The sequence below is a fragment of the Aquila chrysaetos genome, chromosome 7, assembly GCF_900496995.4.
Source record: "Aquila chrysaetos chrysaetos chromosome 7, bAquChr1.4, whole genome shotgun sequence".
NCBI lineage: Eukaryota > Metazoa > Chordata > Aves > Accipitriformes > Accipitridae > Aquila > Aquila chrysaetos.
Genome location: NC_044010.1, coordinates 33,593,024 through 33,615,366, shown reverse-complemented (window position 1 = coordinate 33,615,366; position 22,343 = coordinate 33,593,024). Strand labels below are relative to the sequence as shown.

The 22,343-nt window shown below is 46.3% G+C and overlaps 1 protein-coding gene across 4 annotated transcripts in view; it reads left to right on the top strand.

Moving 5' to 3' along the window:
- Positions 1-3,404: 3,404 nt before the first annotated feature.
- The window catches only part of ERG (ETS transcription factor ERG), a 157,705-nt gene continuing 138,766 nt past the window's right edge, over positions 3,405-22,343 (top strand). For 2 of the 4 annotated variants that reach the window (XM_030020587.2, XM_030020582.2), the window contains exon 1: positions 3,405-5,159. The gene's annotated coding sequence lies outside the window, so the exon portion shown is untranslated. Of the gene's footprint in view, positions 5,160-5,935; positions 5,971-22,343 lie in introns of those variants that run through there. The other 2 variants (XM_030020584.2, XM_030020583.2) reach the window with 2 other exon arrangements.

The following is a 22,343-nucleotide window of genomic DNA, read 5'->3' as shown; positions in this document are numbered from 1 at the left end:
CAGAGAAAAAAAAATAAAATGAAAAACCCAAACAAAACCCAAACGACGATTTCTCTTCCCTTTTAACCAATTGTTTGGGAAACAGTGTGGATTGTTTTAAATTGATACAGCAGTCCTGAATATCCATTGGTGTTGAATATTCTGGTGAGCAATATCCTATTCATCCGAACACCTTACCTAATCACATATTTAATGAGGTAAGTTCCAGTGCCTCTCCCAACAAAATGTTTTCTTTTGCTGCCTTAGAGCTTTTAATAAGAAATTATCTTTCTGTCCCTAATTAAAAGTGATTCTGTCATAGGAGGGACTCCAGTGGTCTTCTCAGAGACTGCCAAAATGCTGTCAGTGTCCAGTCTGTGACTAAAAGAAATCCATGAATGCTGTAAAAGTCATCCTTTCTGGTACTTGAAAAACAGTTGCCTGTTCATATCTAGGCAATAGGATGTGTCTCTATAGCTGCTTATCTCTCTTGGTTTAAATGTCATTTTTACATAAGAGAACCTTTACTAGTGAATGTCATCCACACCTGTGGGAGGTAATATTTGTAAAGGTGTCCCCTTTTTGTTGCCGAACTAGTTCATCTTCAGTGGTGTTTTCATAGGTACAATGTTAATCCTTTCTGATTTTACTGAGAAAATCAGGTGCTGGGATTGCATTTTGCCAGGCAAAAATGTTACACAGTGGAAAAAAAAACCCAACTGCTCTCCACTTATTCATATCAAAAGAAAAAAATCAAACCATTCATATATCCTATTGCATTGATAATAACTGCCATAATTAATGTTATGAACTTTTCACTAATATCCTTCTTTCTTCAGTTCTATTTAATGTATTGGAGTTGAAATACCTCTAAGATAAATAAGCGCTAGAACTGTAGCCCACAGAGGGCAACTGGTTTGTCCGAAGCCGCATGAGTTTGTGAACTGCCTAGAGCAGAGTTTCTGTGCTGCAGCTCACAACCCATCCTGCTGGCGTTTAAGTGCAGCAAACATGGGACACCTCTCACCTGTTGGTGTACAGGCAGCCCAGCACTACTGGACAAAAACCATTTTTTGTGTAATATACAGGAGGTCAAAGATAATTCCTTCTGTTTTGAAAAAACAGAAACTTCAAACTTCTGTGAACCTCAAAGCACCACACAATATTTGCCCAACAGTAGTGGAAACAGAGGCATGTTGGTAAATGATGAGGTGTAGGTGGATCCCTCATCCAATTTTGAAATCCCACAGCATTTGCCATTGCCTTCCCCGGAGCCTGTCGCAACCAGACTCAAACCGTGGTAAGCTTTGCACCCCTGAAGCGGTCCAGTCCCCAGTGAGGAGGTGTATGTTCTCCCATTAAGAGACTGCAAGTTACCTGAGGCTGTGCTACATGTTACATGATAAATGTATTTTCACAGGCCCACTGCTCTGAAAGAAAAATAGGAAAAGAGCTGGTTATGTTTGTGGGGTTTTTTTTCCAGATGTGAAAATTTGGTGGTTTTGATTGTTTGTTTCAAACATGTATTTTGAAAACTGTGTTTAAGGAGATGGAAGATGATATGAACACTGTTTTCTTTCCACATGACGCTCCTGAACAAGAGGCAGCACTTGAAGGCACACTCTTCATCTGCTACTATCTGCAAGTTTCCTCCTTCCTCGTGAGAGAAAGCTCCAGGCATGAGTCAATGAGACAACGGCCGGGACAGAGCAACTGGCTGCGAGCGGACGGCTGCTGGGCCGTGTGAGCTGGGGCTGGCTGCGGGAGGGGGCTTCTCGATGCCACCTTAGCCGTGCAGATTGGTGGCACAGCAAGAGATGCTCCAGCCTCCCACCCGGCTGTCCCCTTCCTCTTGTCCCTTTCCTACCTTGTGCTCCGTCGCAGAAGGAATGCTTTACTTTCTGCAGAAACATCGGCTGAGGATTTTAGGTTTACACATGCAGGGTTTAAAGGATCAGCAGAAGATTGGTTTATCGGGCAGCGCTTTAAACCTCGGTCCCCGACTGCAGTTTGAAAGGACAACGTAGAGGGGTTTGCACAAGGAAGTCCACCAGCTCGCCCCCTGTCCCCTGCGGTGGTGGCTTGTTTGCAGAGGGGCTGCGTGCCGCCCCAGCCTGAGAGCGACCGCACAGGGCTTTGCATCTGAAGGGGATGCAGGAGAGACGCGGCCGCATGGGCACACCGATAGCTGGGCATGGCCCCCACTGGCTTTGCTGCATCTCCTCAAGGAAAATACAGGATTTGAGGGCCCCACCATGGGTACTGTTCCTGCATCCACACCCCCCAGGGTGCAGCAAGAAGCTGACAGCATGCTCGGTGTCCCCCTCTCCGCTGTGTTATTCAAGTTAATAGGAATTATGCATCGCACGGTTTCACAGAGCAGTTTGTGGCCATCCCGTGTTACTGAGAGCTGCTGCGTGTACAGTGTGGCGAAGCGGTGCGCGACAGGGGCTGCAGGACCCCCCGCAGCCCACCTGCCCTGTCTGCTCCCGTCCTGCCGGGCATTTTCTGGCCCCAGGCGAGGGGCAGCTTGGCCCTCACCTCCCTACAGGCGTATCTAACTGTCCTGCTCCTCCCAGCCACGGGTATCTAAGCACAGCACCGGCGGGCAAACCTGGTGCCACTGGCACATTGAAAGGAGAGAACCGCTGCTGGCTGCAGTTTGTTTCGGGGAACGACCGGTTTTGGGGCCGTCTCCCTGCTAGATTTATATTCTCTGAAGAGTTAAGTACATTAGTGTGGGTAATCTCACTCCATTACCTTCTATAAAACCGAATCTGTGATTTCCTCCCTGGTGAGCATTTACCATAGCGCAATAGGCTACTATTTTCATATTTAACTCATTGGTAAGTCATAAAACCAGCTCAAGTTGTCTGCCCCAAAGAGCAGAAGCTGCGGGACAGGACGGTGGGTTGGAGCTTTTACAAGGCCTGGCAGTGTCGGCACAGTGCGCTCAGCATCGCCTCTAGCTCGCCCTCGCATCCCTATCGCATCCCCCCCCCCTTCCGCTTTGAAATCGACAAAATTCAGAAATTTACAAGGCTTTTTAAAATCCAAGATGAAGCAATTAAATCTCCAGACTGGAGGATGTGAACCTTTAAAGGCCCTTTGCAGAATATCAAAAGAAAGAGAGGATTATATTTAGCAGGTGTGACAGCCCTCGCAGGACATTTCATTGCAAAAGGGGCTGACATGAACCAGGAACCGATACTTAAATTAATATAAAACATCTTGGGGGAAAGGTGTTTTCTTTTCTTTTTTGAGCATTAGGAAATCATAATGCTTTCTGGCTTCTTCAAAAGCGAAAGGTCCAAATATACAGGAGTCATCTGGCATGTAAAATAAAAATGAGGGGGGCGGTGAGGGGGGGTGGGACACCTAAAAATGCTTGGGACAAGGTTGGGAGGTGAATGTTGGGGGGCAGGGGGGCTATGACCAAATGCCTGGCCAAGAAACCCAGTTGTGGTTTTTCCTCCCCTGCCTCACTTGAGGCTTTGCATTGCTGCTTGCAGATCCACGGGTTCCCCTGCCCCGGGGCAGGTTGCTCAGGGCAGAGGTGCAGGATCGGGACGTGGGATCCAGCCTTGCCGGGTGCCCCAGCGGGGTCTGCGCCTGCTCCCGCGGCTCTCGGCGCTGCAGCAGCATCCTCTCTCCCGCCACCTCTCCTTGTCATTTCCCTAACTCCCTGGAGACGCAACCCTTCCTTACAGGGGTGCTTTATTCTGATCGCTCTCTTTCTATTCATATCATAACCTACCGAGCCTCAGAGTGGAAAACTCGAGTTGGTAGTTTCATAGGGAGGTGTCCACTAACTTCTTGCTTCATTCACTAGTGCGTGTTCCTAATTTTAACCAAACTGCTCGGTTTTGATTTTCCTAAGCTGTGGATTTAATGCCCAAAAGCTCGAGTTGTTTTCACGCCCACTCAATGAGGGCCACATGAGTGACGCTGCCTATCCATAGCAGGGGAGGCAGCGGCTGCGGGGAAGGTGGGGCGGCCAGCGACACGGTCCCCAGCTCTGCACCGCGGCCTGCGGGGAAGGGACCGCGCGATCTCGCCAGGAGATCTCCATAGGTGGGTGCTGCTGCGGCAGGTCTGCGGCAGAGGGTACTCGGTCCCACTTTGGGGGTATTTTGTCTCTTCGCTCTGCTGGACGTGACGTGCACCAGGTTGTTGCTCGGGGCCTTTGGGTTCTCATTCACCCAAAAACGCACAGTGGGGTAAAGAGCCATCTTGCTGTTATGGCTATTCTCAGTGGGAGGGAGGCGTGTGGTTGCTCGGACCGGTGCATTAGTGGGTACCCTTTGGCACTGAGAGAGTTAAAGGTCCTCGGCACCCACCAGCCCTGGTCTAGGCAGTGTCTAAAATCAGTCCTAGACCCGCTTTATTTTTTCCTTAAAAACAGGAAATGGAGCCCTGAAGGCTTTTTAACTGGAGAGCGAGTGAGGAGGGGGTATACTCGCTCTGCCCATATCCAGCCCTGAGCCTGACCCAGACTTGGGGGTCTCTGTGTGTGTTTTTTTTATTTCTTCTCCTTTTTTTTTTTTTTTTTCTATTATTTTGGCAGACTTTTTGGAATGTCTGGGAGCTAAGGGCTTTGCTTCATGGAGCAGAATTCTGAAGCAAGAAAAAGAGAAAGTTATAGACTAAACCACAGAAATGTAAACATGTCTGCAGCTAAAATAACTCCACTTTCATTGAAAACACTCCTCGCTCACAATCAGACTTCTGTGTGCTATGCTCAATAAAACTGCATGCTAATAGCGACCAATTAATACATTATGTAGTTCTGCTTTAAAAACTGAGACGCTTTTAATTATTTTTTTTAATTTTTTTTTATTATTATTTTTAATTAAGGGAGTACTGGGTTTTCTGCTTTGTACGCTGGCTCTCGGCGCTGACCGCTGGCTGAGAAGCGCCGGGGAGAGCGGCGGGCGATGCCCGGCGGTGCGGCGGGGGCCGAGGCGTGCCCGGGGAAGGCCGGGGCAGCGCGGCGGCGGGCAGAAGCGACGCCCCGGTAAGGAGCCCCGGGCCCGCGGGCGGGAGGGACGGCACGGCACGGCACGGCACCGGACGGGACGGGACGGGGCGCACCGTCCGCTTCTCCCCGGCGTGCGCGGCTGGCCCGCCTCCCGCTGGGCTTCCCCGCGGGTGCGTGTCAGTGGGAGAGCGTGTGCGAGGTGAGTGCCGCTGCCAGGCTCGGGACGCATCCCCTCTCCGTCCCCCCTGCGGCGCCGGGCGACGGGGCGCTCGGCCCCGTTTCGGCCGGACCAGGCTCCCCCGTCCCTCCCCCGTCCCTCCCCCGTTCTTTTATTTCCGTGCAGCCCGTTATTTATCTCGCTGCCCTCCGGAGCCCCGCTGCCACCCGCTTAGAGGCCAGGCTTGGACTTCACGTCGGGTCCTCGCAACAACCGCACGCTTGTTCTGCCCCTCAAAACACGCTCTTGTTCCCCGCGCCGGCAGGAGAGGAGCCCCGCCGCGCCGAGCCCCCGCGAGCCCCGTGTCCCCCCCCCCGCGGGTCCCGCTCACCTCCAGTTCCGCCCGCCCCCCCCCCCCCCTACCCCCCCCCGGAGCGGGGGCGCCCGGGGGAGGACGCCGGGGAGTAGGGGGGCGGGGGGTCCGGTGCGCCCCGGGGGGTGCCGGTGCCCGGCGGGCGGCGCGGGGCCGCCCCGACGGCGGCGGGGGAGCCGGGGAGCGCCGGGGAGCAGCGGCTGCCCCGCTCGGCGATTGGAGAGAGGAAGAAGCGCACGGAGCCCGGGGCCAGCGCGATGGGCTGAGCCCGTCCCGACTGAAGTGACTCACTGCAGTCGGCAACGCCGCCGTCCCCTCGCCCGCTCCCTCACTCCCTCCCTCGCTCCCGCCGCCGGCGGCCGCTGCGCCCCGGCCCCGGCCCCGGCCCCGGCCCCGGCCCTGCCCCTCCCGTCCCGGCCCGTCCCGTCCCGACCTCCCCCCCCGGGACCCCGGACTCGCCCCTTTCCCCGGCCTTGCCCGGTAAGTCCTTTCCCTCCGGGGCTGCGGTGGGTGGAGGGGTGGACGGGACGGGGACGGACCGAGCGGGGCGCCGGGCGCGGAGGGGGCGCGGCGCGGCCCAGCCGTCGGGGCCGGCAGCGGCGGGGAGAGCGGGGCGGGCGGCGGGCAGCGCCGCCGGGCCGGGCCGGGCCGGGCCGAGGCGAGGCGAGGCGAGGCGAGGCGGCTGCCCGCGGGCGGCGGGGCGGCGGGGCGGCTGTCCCCTCGCCGCGGCACGTCGGCGGCCGGAGCGGGGCAGCCCCGAGGGCTCGGCCCGGCCGGGGCGCGGGGCGGCAGCTGGAGCCGTGCATCTTCTGCGGGAGCTCGTTGCGCAAACTGGCCCTTTCCGACTTTCTGTAGTTTTAAAGCGTTAACGCTGTTTGGTTTCGTTCAGGCTGGCTGCTGTCTTTTCGGGCATCAGCCTCTGAAATTATATCATCCTCCCCACCCCCCACCCCCCCCCGCCATCGTTTTTTATCCTGGTGTCTTTGCAATTCTTTCAGCAGTTCATCATTCAATTAACTAATACCTCCATTGCCTTTTCACAATCTGACTAGCTCTTGCCTGTAGGAAAACCTTCAGTTACCTGAGTTGGTCTGAGGAGAGTGAGAGTCGGTTGTGGTACTTTTCAGAGTAAGCGCTGCGATACAGTATGCGGAGATCTATTTTGGTGACCAGATGACTTTGCTGTAGAGTTTGGAGTGTACGTAATGATATTTACAAAAGCTGAAGTTGCAAGTTCTGGCTAACATAAACTTCCATTCATTGCTGCCTTTGCTAAGAACCCACAGTACAAGTAAACTTGCTCTTTCTTTAATGAAGTTGTTATTTGTATTCAAAGTGTCATTCTCTGAATTAACACTGTGCTTCAGTCCTGAAGTAATAGTTTGGAAATTACATTCTGCCCATGTAATTTTGAGTCCATTAGGAAAACCAGGATAGGTCTATGAACTACACATGGAGAAATGTCACATTCCTTTGGTTTAACCCTTTAACCACTTCCCCGGTTTCGCTGAAACAAGTGAAGTAGACAAAGACAGCTTCTCACTAGGGTATGAAATGTAAACTTTCATCAGGATATGTGTATCAGGTATGCGATTTCAAGCACACCTGAACTGATTGGAAAATCAAGGAAGAGAAATAGATTGTTTGACAACTTCCTAGTTAAAAGGAAATAAGCAAAGGCAAAAATCAGCAAAGCCGTATTTCATATGGGACAAATGTATTTTTACGTTGATTATCTTATCTGTTTCATAAAGGACATTTATAAAAGCAAAGATATGGTACATTGGAATAGTAAGGTCAGTTCTTATTTTCTCTCATATATGTAGGCGAACAATGGCAAACTTGCCATGCAATTCTTTGAAAAACTTTGCAAGAAAAAAATCACTACCTTCAAAAGCATTTCAGGGTTTAGAGCTTTGAACAGCATCTGTCCCCACCTCCCACAATTTAGTCCCAAAGTTAAACAAATCATATAGTACTGGATAGAGTTACATGTTACAGGAATTTTATAAATGATCTGTCAGTATAAGTCCTAGGTGTGATTAGTCGGACTTTTTGCTCCTAAGGTGTTATTCCATTTGGATTGTAATTTATGTAGCATTTGGTTCTTAAAGATATATTCTAATAGATATATATTAGGCATATTTTTCTTCCGGTGGTTTATAAGCAGTAATGACTATGTGGCTTCTCTCTCTCTCTCTTTTAAGCAAGATTGAGCTCTTTGTCAGACACTAAAGAAATCTGTGTGCCTGAGTCCATTGAGGGATTTCAGTGATAGGAACCATGAGCTTGAAATACAGATTGTTACAAACTTGGAGGTGGTGTCTCTATTGGAAGTACGCTCATTTGTACGTTAATAGGTTAGACCTTTTCTATCTGAAATTCCAGGTTGGATCCACAGTTGTTAGTGTTCAAATGACAATTCCACCTAAGACCAGTGCTTTCACCTTCCCAGTGTGGACACGTCTTTGCTACCTGCTCTTCTGTGGGCAGTTTATTTTCTGTGTGCACATGGAGTTGTGTAAACAAATACAAACCCCTGGGATGACTGTTGTAATCCAATTGCTTTGAACGCCACATGAGCAAAATACCTGGCTACTGATGAGGCAAATCCTCTCCCATTGCGCTTTCTCCAAAACACCAGTGCTTCGCTATCAAAATGTGAGGCTCCTGGCATTGGCTCTCCCTCTGCAGAGCACGTCATTTTAATCACTTTACTGAGGTCCCCGTATACAGCACTTTCTCCTCTTGGTTAAATGCACTCCCGTGAGGATCAAAAAACCATAAAAAGCTTTTGCAGTGCTGATGGCATCTGGTAGCCCTGAAACATTACATGTTACGTTTCCTTCCTTTCCTTGCCTCTGCATTCCTAAATGCTCCGGCAGTTACTCGCAGGTAACAACAAAATAATTTAAAATGTTTGGGTTGAAATGAACCCTTTCCCCTGAAATATCTGTTGCGCTGGGGTTTTTTCCACTATCAGGAAGCTTGTCGTTTTCTTTTAAGTGAATATTTTTAATTTTTTCGGGAGAAGGCAGCTGTAAGGGCAAACCATACTTCTTTTAATCATGCAAGTAGCTCTGTGGAAATCTGTGTCCCGAACTCGAGGTGGAAGTTGTTGACAGGGGGTATGATCAGAAAGGGCCCTTTGGGCCTGATCCGTATCAGCTAAGGTCAGCAGTGCAGGCTTAGCCTTGAGTGCCTAATGCTGCCCACTGGTTTTCTGCTGTACAGCTGGGAAGGTAGGCCGGGAATTAGTTGATGCTTTGTACGTCAGCTTTCCTGTACAGTTGATTTAAAATGCTTTTGTAAAAAAAAAAGTTCACATTGGTAAGATATTTTCAGCCTGAATTATAATGATGTTTGTCTTGCGCTGAAAGAATTACCTTTTGTACAATAACACCACACTGTTTTTCATTATACCCACAATTGGCCACTTTCGCAGCCACTAGAATAATTTTTATTTCCCAGTGTGGTTCTAGCCATGCACTTTTTGACAGGCAGGTTTCCCAGTAAAGTCGAGCATCATTTTGTCTTTTGGTTGAAGGTTTCAGTTGAGAGAATTTGTATCGCTTTGGCATTTTGGAAGGTAATGATAAAAATGGAGAAAATCTAATATGTTTCCTTCACAACATAGTTAACTAGTGTAGGTAGAAAACTGGCAGTCTAAAATTACTTTGCTAAATTTAAATGTAAGTAAAAAGTAGGCAATAGGAAAAAATTAAAGGGTATATCTAAATATGGAGTTGCGGACATATCTGTTATATTTAAACTGCATTTTAACCTCTTCTATTTATATTTAGTGGTATGTGTATAATCTGGAGGGCTTGATTGAGTTCAAGAAACAGTAATTTCACAATGAAAACCAAAGAGTTTATTCTGCTGTGGACATAGTGCACGTCCTTGTTAATCGGTATATGTATCAAAACTAAAATGCATGCAGCGAGACATTTTTTATGTTGTTTGAGAGCAAAAATGATATTTGATCTAAAGTAAGCATGAGTGGATTTGCAAAAAGCCTGCTTCCCGTACTGCTGTGGCAAGCGTATCTCCTACTGACTTTCGTGGCACTCTCTCTTGCGTGGAGCGTGAGACTGCACTGCAGGGTTCATTTTCATCAACTTACCTTTGCTATGGCCCATTCTGAAATGCCGCTTTTTAATTTAGAAAGCTACCATGATAAATGGATTGTTCTTGCATGCTGCTTGCATCAGATGAAATCCCTCCTTGGCACAACTTCATTCCAATAAGAAAAAACTTATTCCAGGAACAAAATACATAGTTATTTTTGTTTGATAATGCATCGTATAAATATTAATGGTCTGCCCAAAGAGAAAACAATAAACATATGTTTTCATTTTAGCTGGAGATACAACAGGCTTTGACAGAGGATGGTTTAAAACTAAGGGCCTCAACTTGTAGCCACACAAGCTCTTCAGCTGAACTCCGGGTGACCACTCATGTCTGGGAGGTTACTGCTGTGCACAAGTGGCTGGAAAGCTGGGGGCTTGGTTTTGAATTGAGGTCTTCTGGTTTGATTCATTTTAATACGGACGCTGAGTGATACGATACCCAGGTGCTTATTGAAGTGTCTTGACAGTAGCATTACTTTCAGCCTTCTCACTGTCCGCTAAAAGATGCCGTGCTTCTGCTGGTCCTTTTAGCAGCGAGAAAGCTGTAGCTGCCCGGATGCTTAGACACTCTGTAATATTGGTAGGATGTTAAAAAGCTGCTGCCTCTTTTAGATGCTGCTCCTGCAAATGAATATTGACTTCTGTTGTGTTTCAGATCTTCTGGATTTGTCAGGTAGTCTGTAGCTTTGAACTACACGCACCTAATTAGCTGCTGATTTGAAAAAGAAAGGTTGGCTTGTAGGAAATGATGAGCACCGACAGGCCCGCAGTACTGCGCAAGGCAAGTTAAACAAGTATGAGCTTAAATGTGGTTTCGATCAGCTCCATTTAGACACCCAAGTTTTCAAGTTTCTCCAGGAGGTCCGTAATGAAACAGGCTTGTTTTCTTTTGACCTCGCAAAGAAATAGCAACGGGAGAAAAATTCTGATCGAGCTTGCACCAGCTGAATGGGCAGCCGCTGCGGGAGAGCAATTCGGGGTGCGAAACTGGATGGGGCAGCATCAAGGAGTTTGAGACTGTTGCTGCTAAGTCTGGGAATACTGCCTATGACTAACACCCAACTCTGTAATGAGAGGAGAGCGGGACACAGCCGTTACTGCAGCACCTGGGCTGCGAGCTGGGATGCAGTGGGGTGGCAGGGGCAGACCTGGTAAAGGCTGTGCAGGTGTGAGTGGGTCAGGAGTAGGTTCCCTTCGCTCCCCTCATCCCAGATATGTTGCTTGCTGAATTAACATCTTTTCCTTCTGCTTTTTACTGTGGTCGGTAAGGGTCTTTTTTTTTGCTAATATTACGCTGTTAGTAAATATGCATTGATTTATTAACTGTTCAGGTCTTTTTCATTTTTTCTGGTGCTGGGAGCAGTGGCTTAGGAGTAGCAGCTTGCTGCCCTGTAAAACACTTACAACAAAATGTTTTGTGAAATCTGATTGATTTCTTCTAATTTGTAAGTCATGTAGGCTTACCAGTTTGAGCTTTTCATAATACCTTCTGGCCTTGCATTGAGTTTATTACTTTATTTTTAGCTTATTAAGTATGGATGTACACAGTATATTTGACCTGATTTGACTGAAGGAGACTCTTTCAAGAAGTCACATATTTTTTGATACTCAGTAGCTATACTGCATGCAGTTCCTGTGTGATTTGTTTTGGTGCAAATAAATGTATATGTAAAAATCATGTGGATTTAGCAAATTGCACAATGTAACTTTTTCTGTAAATTACTCTCATTAAATGAGAACAAAAAATGAAATATGCAGTCAAACAATTCACTTCAGACAAATTGCGTTTCTATCACAGTTTATATTTTTCTGCGTAATTAAAAAGGGCTTTATAAAGAAAGAAGTCTAGTAGTTCCACCGAAGGAATGTCTTCTAAGCAAAATTCAGTTTTCTAAGGAGGCTTTGTCAGTTCTGAATAAACCCTGCAATAAATTTAAACCTGGTGTTTTAAAATTCTGTTTATAAAATGGACTGCTCTCTACAGAGTTCACAAATTATACACAAAGGATTTATAGTAAACGACTAAAGTAACATTAATATGTTGCATTACAACATGCACTGAGACTAAACTGCAAAATCTGCTTGAAAAAGCAGCTGATTTGCAGGACTCTTGCAAAGCAGACACGGTCAAAATTCTCTGTCATTTCTCCAAAGAACTGCTTTTACATTGATTGTTCTGATTGTAGTTGGCTCTTCAAAGGCTCACAGAGGTTTGGGGGGTTTTTTTGCACAGGCTTGTGGCTGTGGCATTAAAAGCAGCTTTGAAAAAGAAAAAAATAAAGGATTTGCTATCGAATTAAGACAAAGGATTTAATATCAAATTAAGATCTAGTTTGGTCCTGGTGGGTATCTTGTGCCTTTTCTTGGATTTCATGAGATTTGCCCAGAATGCGAAGTTGGGAATTCGGGCTGGTGCACTTCATTCCTTTGCTACATTTGTAAGTTCTCTGGTATTTTAATGTATTTATAGCAAACAGTCTGTAACATGCCCTGTATCTCTTGCAATCAAGACAAGCCAAATCATCTGTCACCAATATGTATGTCAACATCCTGAAACCACAAAGAGCACCTTCTTGGTAGGCACAACCAAGGCTTCATTTCAGCAAAGCAATTCATCAACCTCTTGAAATGAAGACCATGGAGAAATCTGAACCTGACATCTTGGTTCTTCTACACGGAGAAGTCACTTCTACGTGATGAGACTGAAAAATAGTTTTAGGAGGGTAGGATTCACCTCACCTAGCTGTAGCCATCTAAAAATCAAGCATCTAGTTGACAGTAATTGTGTAAGTTCCCTCCTTAGCCAGAGGACAGGTTAATCTTGCCAGTCTGAGACAGTTATGTTAGTTTGGGAAAGTCACTGAAGATGCAGCCTCTGTCCATCAGCTTGGGTAGGAATTGGGGTTGCAGGACTGGGTATTTTGGCTTTCAGATGGCTGGCATTGAGTGCACGGTCCGATCCAGGCCCCAGCAGCTGATCTGAGGGAGATGTAAGTACAAGTACAGCAGAGAGACCAGATGAATGTTTTACAGTCTGACTAGGAATGAATCTTGTTGCTTACTTATTATTTTCATTTTAACGCTGACCCAGTACGTAATAGTTTCATTTTTACTATCAAACTACCTTTTTGCTGTCCAGTTTTATCACCAGCAATAGAAACATTAGAAATAGCGATGGAAAGCCCTTTTATGCTTTCTGCACTGCTGTCTCTTTTAACTTCATTGAAAAAATTGAAAAATGAAGACATTAACCATCATTTTTTTTATCATTAGAGTAAGATAGGAGTGCATTAAACTTTGGTCTTTCTATTAAGATTCTGTTCTGCTCATGAAGGAAATAGTAATATCCATTTAGGTGTTTTTTTTTTTTTTAAACCGGTCCAGTATCTCATCCTGCGCAAAAGGGTTTTGCCAACCATATAGGCGACACCCCTGGGTCTATACTTTGCTTAAATCTCTCAAAGCACAACTGTGGAAAGCTTGCTTTGGAAAGGCCGTAAGGTTTGTGCTTGGCCCCAGGCACAGGAGCAGTTTTTGGCCCCCGGTCGGTGTCTTGACATGAAAGTTGTCCCTGCAACGAGCGCAGCTTACCTCTGAAGCTGCCGGCAGTCTTGCAAAGTAGCTCTGCAGGAGCTAGCAGGAGGGAGGGGCGAGCTTCGTGTTTGTTATTTGCTTGTGATTTCCATGACAGTTTACAGGAAAGACAGTTGTAACTAAATGTGAGCCCCGGGAGCTCAGCCTGTGGTTGGTCTGCAGAGCAGGACCGGGGGGTGAGGTTTGCTGAAAGGCGCGGGAGCCGGGACGAAGGGAATTAGAGCTGCCTTCCTCTCCTCTCCCTCTCAGTTAACACCACCCTGTGTGATGTGATGTGCCTGGCATAGGGCAGGGGGACCGGTGGGCAGCGGCACCGCCCGCTCAGCCACCCGCAGGGACGCATCCAGCCCTCGCTTCTGCCCCTCGTACTTGGTTAACGAGTCCCGGCGGGTTTTGGTCTAGGATAGGATTTATATAACTCCCTCTTTGCTGTGTTGGTTCCACAGGACTAAAGAGGAGTGAGAAGTAGTAAAAATCTATTTTGGTCACTAAAATAAGCAGACATGACTCAGAATACTCACTGGGAACAGATCTGCTGGATGAAAAGGTGCCATTTTTACATAGTCACTTTTCTGACCATGCCCTTTAAACTCTTACAAAAATAGAATACTTTCTCTGGCACTCGTCTTGGAAAGCAGAAATGGGAGCGAGAGCAAGGATGTTTGCTGCACTTCAGCCCCTGCTTCGAAACCGGACAAATTGTGTGCGAGTTTTGTAAGGCATATGTAACATATGTTTAACACCAGGAAAAATAGAAGGAAGGCATTTGCATTTTGTGGGGAGGGGATTTGGGCTTGGATAGTTTTACCATTTGTAGTGGAAAAGTGTGATTCCTAGTTCCTGCCTGTTAACGGTTGGATGAATTCTGGCTGGCTCTCTGCGCCGATTTCTGGCACCCTCGTGTCCCTGCAGAAGTACAGTTCAGATCAGTAGACTCGTCTGAAGCACAGCGAGGCTCCTTTTGACCATGGACTCTGGGCTGCTCCTGGACCTTGCGAGGCAAGTGGTCTAAGCTAAAAATGAGCCTGAAACCACATTGACGTAAGTCGTGAGTGTTTATGGACCTGCGAGGAAACAAATCATCACTGGCAAACAGAGTCCTGAAGCGGTAGTGTTGACGCTCACGTGCGACGTGAGTACCCCCCGCGCCGGCGTGCTGAGCGCCCGTCCAGCTCCCGGTGAGGCTGATGGAGCTGGGCTCTTCTGTGCCAGCTGCAGACCTGCCCCAGCCAGATCCCCATCCATAGCGACTTTCATCTGCATTTCATGGAAGGGATTAGCAAGGCAAATCATTCCGCAAAAAGCCACTCATAGCTAAGTAGGCGATACTGAATTTTTGAACTCCTGTCTCTTTTTTTTTTCCTTTTTTTTTTTTTTTTTTTAATGGTTTGGTAGGAAGCTAGAGCCTGGCTGGCACACAGAAACTCAAAACCAGTGGTGTACGCCATCACATGTGCTTATGGGCGTTTGTCAGTCCTGTTGTTCTCCTTTGGACCATTGCTCTCTTGAAAAGAAAAACAACAAGCCCATTTTAACATATTCACCACTTTCAGTTGGTTTTACATGGAAGAAAACCACCAACCCATAAAATCCTCTTCCTCCTCCATTCCAGAATAACCCATGAAAGAGTTCGAAAACTCTGAGTTTCTATTCAGTGGATGAAATCTTGACCTTGCTGAAGTGGCTGCAGCTTCTCCGTTCGCTTCTGAGGGGGCAGAGCTCTTCAGCTTAAGTGTTTCTTCCTCGTGTTTCCACTGGAAAGCCCTGAAGCGTTTTCACTGTGGTGATTTCCTAAAGCCTTAATTCCCCCCGGTTACTACAGCATTTAAAGGCACTGTCTTTTTAGCACAGGAAACAGGCACTGCTTTTTCTCTTGATAAAATTTCCCTTGTAGGAACCCAGAGAATTTCCACTTTCTCTGTGTGGGCTCATCTTTCACAGAGGAGGAGACATGGGTCATACACCTGCAGGTCTTATGACTCCCTCCTGCTCCATCCCTGGCCTCCTCCCAGTCCCTTGGCAGCAAGGAGTCAGTGAAGGTTTGCTGTCAAGGTCTCCTGTTTCATTCATCATAGGGCCCAGTAGCTTCCTATTGCAGGGGAATCCTAATTTTTCTGTTTTACATTTGAAAGGCGTTTTGGATATGATGACATCTACAGCCAAAGTGCACCACCTTTTACACATCAGCTCCTTCTCTTGTGATTTCAACAGGCCAGAAAAGGGATGAAAAGCCCGACAGGCTTGGGAGACACACACAGGATTGTCACTAACCCAACACTGAAGGGCTGTGAAGAGAGTCTTCCCTTCTCAGCCCTGCTGATGTTGTCTGGCAGGAATCTGAGACCACTACAGGGGGGGAAACCTTAAACTCCAGTTTTTGAGTAGAGCTGGTTTAGAAGTTTTCTGTGTTCCGAAAGCCTGTGTGCTTTCTCTCACCAACGCTGAAACAGTTTCGAAAGACAAACTGACCCTGGGAAGGGGCAGCACGGCGAAACACAGCGTGTAATGAGGCACCTTCATTTAGCTGCCGTCACAGACTGCGGCGGAGATCGCACCGGGGTGCTGAGGGTCCCGCTGCTCTGAGCGCAGCCTGGCCTCCGGTCGTGTGCCGGCGTTAGCCGTAGGGTTTGATACGCCAGTGTCTCCTAACCACTATGAACTGAAGGGCTACCTACAGTTTTTACAATTATATCCCCATTTTTTTTGTGTGTGCGTATCTGGCAGTTGTTTGCCGGGGGCGGAGGGAATGAATGAGGAACTTAGCTTTTAGGTAAACAAAATGTTGCTGTTGTACTGCTATAATTACAAGCATTTTAAATTAGGTATTGACAGCAGTTGAGAGCCGGTTCTCGACTGTGCCTGCTGGCAGGCAATGAGATGTCTACCAGCTCCTAAGGGGAGCCTTATTGCAGGCTGTGAGAATAACTCATTAACCAGTTAGTCTATGGCGGTGTTACTCCACATATGGTCTGCGGGCTGCTGGTGGTCTGGAAGACATTAGAAAGTGGTCTGAGAAATGGCTGCACAAGAAAGGCAGAAATAACCCCACATAGACAGATTCACGTTCCCACATCGCTGGCAGGTATGTGCCCATGTCAGCAAGTCGCCCTGAGTCAGCAGGCTGTGCCGGGATATAATTGCCTTAGCCCCCCGGTGTGAGCCCAAATGGATGGATCTTGAGTAATTGCACGTGAGGGGAGCCATCGCTTGATCACATCAATATGGAGCAAGTCTTCCTCCGCTAAGGAGGATGAATACTTTGCCTCTTCTTTCCTGTGCTTTTGAGGCATGGGATGGGCTAAGGGATGCCGATTCTACATCCGTGTTGCTAGTGGTAATGAATGCTACGGGGAAACGGACGGCGGCGAGCCCATTTCCTTCACAGTGGGAGGAAAGTAGTAATTCAGGAGACCATTAAACATTAGAAATACCTCTACGAGGTCCCTACAAAGATACACTCCATTTAGATTAAAGTCCCATAGGGCCAATTATCTTGGAAGAACTTAAGAACTTAAACAAAAGCTGAGTTAGGTATGCTGCCCACCAATGGATTTGAGCAAAAATGGATGCAGTGAGAAAACACTCGTGTATTATGAAAGTGAGAACATTTAGAGTAGGTCTGTGCAATAACCAACTTTTACTGTTCCCCCAGGATCAGCGTGCACAGGAAATATCTGTGGCATGCTTGCTTTTCCTGGAGATGACAGCAGCCCTTTGGCAACTACTTTGTAATACGTGCTTGATACTTTTCAAAATGTTGGGCTGTTGTTTTATGAACTTGCTTTGATTTTCTGGTGCTAGAGCCTTTATGCATGACTTTCTACCCTTCCTAAACTTGCTTATTCCCATTTCGACCCTGGGCGCTTCTCCTCTAGCGCTGTTTGGTAGCTGTGATGGTGCCTCCATTCTTCTCTGTGCTAGCACTGGGATGGGGCTTGAGGAAAAAGGGGAGCCAACAAAAGTCCCTTATGCTCCTTGTGTGAAAATAACCTCTATGGCCTGTGCTGGTCTATGTCTGGGTGGCTCTGGACTCCTGGGGATGGAGACATGACTTAACACTGTGTTGTGGCTGGAGGGTTAGGGCAAACAAATTTGAAACACTTTGTTTCTGTTAATGTTTTCTAAGAGCGGGCTGAGTAATTTGCACAAGACTACAAAGCAGAGCTTGATACTAGCACTGGGGTTGAAGTCTGCCTTTGCTTCAGCTGCTAGACCACAGTTTTAATTGAACATTTAGCTATTTACAATTAGACCTGAGCACTGGAGTGCACTGAACCTTCAGGCAAGGGATTTTGAAAATGAGTCAGTTCTAAGACACTGGAGCAACAAGTTCCTAAAAGCGATTACTGATGTAAATTGCTGCCTGGTCTTGAAATGGCCTCTTCCATTTAACACCATAAAAGAACTTTCTTAGGAGAAGACACAATAAACAATCTGTGGCCTAATAACTGAACATGCAAGCCTGCAAGGTTTTAAAATACTGCTTGCTTAAATAAGAGTCATTAACGTTGTAACTGATAATGAGAAAAATGCTCATGCCATTAGTGGTTTACCACTTTGGTTCCGAAAGGATAAAAACAACTTCATAAAAGAGACCACAGACTGTCCATTTTCAGCCTCACTGTAGGGCAAACGTTTCAGAAAATACAAAACCCATCATTTAAAATAATAATTTAGTATTTGTGTTTGGGAAGCATGGTTGAAATGCCCGTTGAACACACGAGAGCACAGCGATGGGGGGCTCTGTGGCTGCAGCTGAAGCGGAGCGCTGCGGCTCGCTCTGGTGCAGCACGGGGAGCCCCGGCACCGGGTCTCCTTGCCAGGGCACCGCGGTGGGGCATCGGCTCGTCCTCCCACTGGGAGCAGCCTCTGCCCTCCAGCTTGCCTTTGGGATCCTCGCCTGGGTGGGGAAGTCTGTCTGTCTCGCCTTTGGCTGGTAATGGTGCAGGCTCAGCGGGTACGTGAGGATGTCCTGCGATCCTTTCTGCACTGGCCCCAGCGTTGCCTGCTGCAACACTAGTTAAGTTTTTTAGAAATGGTTACATTTCAGTCCCAGCTCAGCCTGCTGGTAGAGGAAATAAAAGATACTGGGTCTGGGAGGTGCTCGGTGCCTCAGGGCATCGCTGGGACTTGGTGGCTGAGGAGCAGCATCAGTGGCAGTGGTATGACCTCATTTAATTTGCCGATCTGGGCGAGCTGCTCTTTTCTTTGAGGATGGCCGCTTCCCCTTCTTCTGTGTGCCTTTTTCCCCTGGGCAAACTAGGCTGGACCCTATCTCCCGCTCAGGTTAGTGGAAGGACTTGCATTGACCTCAGCCAGGGCGGACTCAAACCCTTGAGAAGACCTGGTGTTTCTCCTGGGAAAGCTAAGTTTGGGACTCAGCGTGCTGTATGCTAGCCTTGTCTTTAGTAAGGGCAGCCGGAGGTTGAGGTGTTTTCTCCAACTATCTCTGATTGTAAATACAACTACACTGGGTTTTACTGATGCTTCATGCAGCCCTATTACATTGACTACAGCATTTGCTCTTACGTAAAAATGGAAAGTTTCCCCAGCTCCCCCCATGAAAATGACTGTTGTGCCTTATTCAAAATGAAAATCAATCAAGGAAGGAACACAGCTGGGCAAATGACAAGAGAAACAGAACGGTGCCAGGGTGAATTTTTATGGAAATGCTCTCTGAATAGTATTTCCATGAAAAGGCAACTTACTCGCAGATGTAGGCTGCGTTTGCATGAAGGAGAGTGTGATGCACCACACCCTGAATCTGTCAAGGTCTATAAACTTTTCACGTATTTTAAGTTTAGGCAACAGAGAGGCCATATTTAAGACACAAAGGTTTTCTTCTTTACTGCAATGTAATTATGCTATTCCCAAATGTAGAAAATGTAAGCCAGGGGAAAATAAAAAAGGAAGTTTACGGAAGAAACATTTCAAATATAAAGTAAACTTCAAATATCATTTGAAATTTAAAGTAAATTAATCTATCAAAAAGGAAATTTTCAGTATCATGAAAAGATACTGAGTTGACCTTTCAACAGCATCCTAGTTATAACAATGACTTGTAAGTCCATCTGTGTCAGGCTGTGTGGTGGTCCTCTTAGTGAAGGAGCACGAGTGGCTTAAAAACTGCAAAAACTTCCCTGTTGATGGCAGTGGGATTTTTCTCATTCACGTCAATAGAAACAAGATTTGGGGAACAATATAAAAAGCAAGAAATGAAGGATGATTGACGTTAGCATTCAAAAAACAAGAGAGGAGCAAAAAAGCAAAATGGTAAAAACATCAGCCCATACTCGAAACTGCCACACCTAGATCTACTTCAACACTGGTTTTGGAGATGTTGTAGCCTTCTCAATGGGCTGGTTTCTAAATGGCCTGACCAATTTTACTGTAGACTTACTGGCTATCAGCAGAGCTCTTGCTAAGGTTGATTTTTGGAATCTGTTAATTTTTCCTTGTTTCTGGGATATTTTCATGTTATACCAACAAAGTCTAAAATGTGCTGAGAGAGTAATTCTTGAGACGGCCTTGGAATTTTTCAGCCTATTCCTGCATGTTGCTTTCTGAAATAAATGGGAATGCATTTTTTTTAATTTATGATGGCTTATAACTCGATGTCATTGCTATTCTAAGAATAATAATCAAGGATTGTTATACTGACTTGATTGTTTACATTTCCTTTTGACGCTGCCAGTGATAAGCTAGAGGTAACAATACTAACCATATTCTTCTGTCATCTTCTCAAAACTTGTCACCATTGAATAGAATATGACCGTGCATGGGTTTTAACCATAAAGGCATTTGTCAAATGCTCTAATGTCTTCATAAAAGTCTGCAGTGGAGATCCCATTACAGGAAAACTTTGGAATGAGTAGCCCTTGGCTCTGCTAGTTGGGAGTAGAGATGAGTGACTGCCATTTTTAAACAATATTAGATTTGCTAAGAGGAAAAAAAAAGTAAAAAGGAATCTCAGCAGGAGATTGTGAAACCGTGAGCAGATTTGGTCGTGGCATTAAAAAGAGTTAGAAGATGTTCTCTGTAAGGGGTTGGTAGGTCTGTTGCTCTCACCTACTGATGTAGGTCTGTCCCCTGCATCCCAGATGGTTACGGAGTTGGGGATCCATGTTGTTTGAGGACCTTACAGGAAGGAGCCATGGCAAAGTGACAGTGAATTACCTGCCGGCAGCATGTGGGAGAGCATCCCCTCTCGCTAGGTGACAGTGGGCAGTGTCCTTGCTCCTCTCTCTGAACTTCCCAAGCTGGCTTGAAGCCCATCTAATAAATGCAATAAGCCACGGAAAATGCATCAGTAGCACGTGCTGACATGGGTGGAACACACATGAGGATGGAGAAGGGGATCCTGTTACCCCCCTGTTCAGCTGCACAGCCTTTCAGCCAGCAGAGAGCTAAATGTTAACCCTTTCAAAGCTCTTTCGGTGAACAGGGAGAAGGCAATAAAGCGCTTCTTACTTCACTGATGTTTGACTTTAAAAGGTCTGTATAAGCATAGGAGTGCCATGGGGAAACAAAAGTACAAGTGGCTCAGCAAATATTGCAGATGGCAATGGCTGTCCTGGGGTGAGTGAGTACAAGGCTGGGTTCAATCTGCTGCAGTCAATAAACTGCTTGTGCTGTGCTTTCATGCTCTGCAATGTCAGAAGAGCATTGGAGTGAATTACAGCTTTCTGTTTACTCTGGGACTGTTTATCATCCCTTGTGTAGTTGGAGGCATGTTTCACTACAAGAAGCAATTCACAGAACATTCTCCTAAAAAGAAGAAAAATCGGTTTATATCAATGCATGTCTTCCTACTATCTCGGGTTAATGCCTGCCCCCCCCACGTACCCACAAACGTATTCATGCATCGCCTACTTAGCACTAGAAAGGGGATATTACATCTCTAGGTTATTTCCCCAGTACTTTTATTTTTCAGCCCACTACAGGAAGGGTTCATAGAGTATATCCAGAAAGATGTTTTTGTTCCCCCACCTTGAGTTTCAGTCCCAAGACTGCCAATTAAATTATCCCATAAATCCTCCATTATAGGTAGTAAAACCTAATTTTAGATTTCCTGCCCACTCTAGTGTCCTGCCTGATTGCTACCACTTGGACAGAGGCTCAACCTGTTAAGCAGACAATTGCAGTGAATTGAGTGTTTCTTTCTGTGCCACATGTGGAGAACTTTTTAATATGTGGCATTTGGTCATAATTCTCTCTGGCTATTTTCTACCTTCTAGTTGCTCAAACGTTTTTTTTTTTAAGGCTGAAAAGTAGACATCTGTAATTTATTTTTTTTGTAAAAATTTTTGTGAGAGAAAAGGTTGTTACCCTGTGGATTAGGAAGAATGTTAACCTGCCTGCCACCACTAAAACATTAATAGCGTAAAATTAGTTTTTATATAATTCCTGTTTAAAAGAAAAGCTCTGTATTAATAGAGCTAACCCACTTCTGTGAGAGCTGAAAATATTTCGGGGTTATCTGAATATAAGTGCATTCTTCCCCTTCTTGTTCAAATACAAATATATTATCTAGCTGCAAACAGTGCTAATTTTCTTGAGGACAGCTTCTGCTATTCATATTCTCACAGAGGGGCATTTATTTCACATATAGTCTCACTAAAGATGCCTATTTTATTCTGAGTATAAACGACCCCTAGCTTGGCGTATTTCTTCATAAGCTTTACTGAGGACAAATAATAAATAAAGTTGTCACAAAAAGTGGGTTTATCATGTGAATAAGGTGGAAGTATCCATGCATAAGTGCCTTGGTCTTTGGACAAAAGGATATTTGCGTTCAGCATGGAGCTCTTCTGTCACTGAGATTTAAGTAGAATTCAAGAATCTGCATGTGAGGAAAACTGGAGCCTAACGTACTGTGAGAAATTTACACCTGTCTTTGGCTCTCTGCCAGATTTTTTGTTGTTGTTAACCTGGTAAAATTCCTGACTCATCCAAATCACAGATTTGGATACTGTAGAGGTACCTGAGTATATCTTGTACCTCCACAAAGCACTGTCTTTCTGAATCTATTTCCTGCCTGAATAAATCGGTAATGTTTTAACAATTCTGTGTCAAATCAGGAAGGTATGTGGCACTCAGCAAGGGACTTTTTCATCTCCAGCGTAC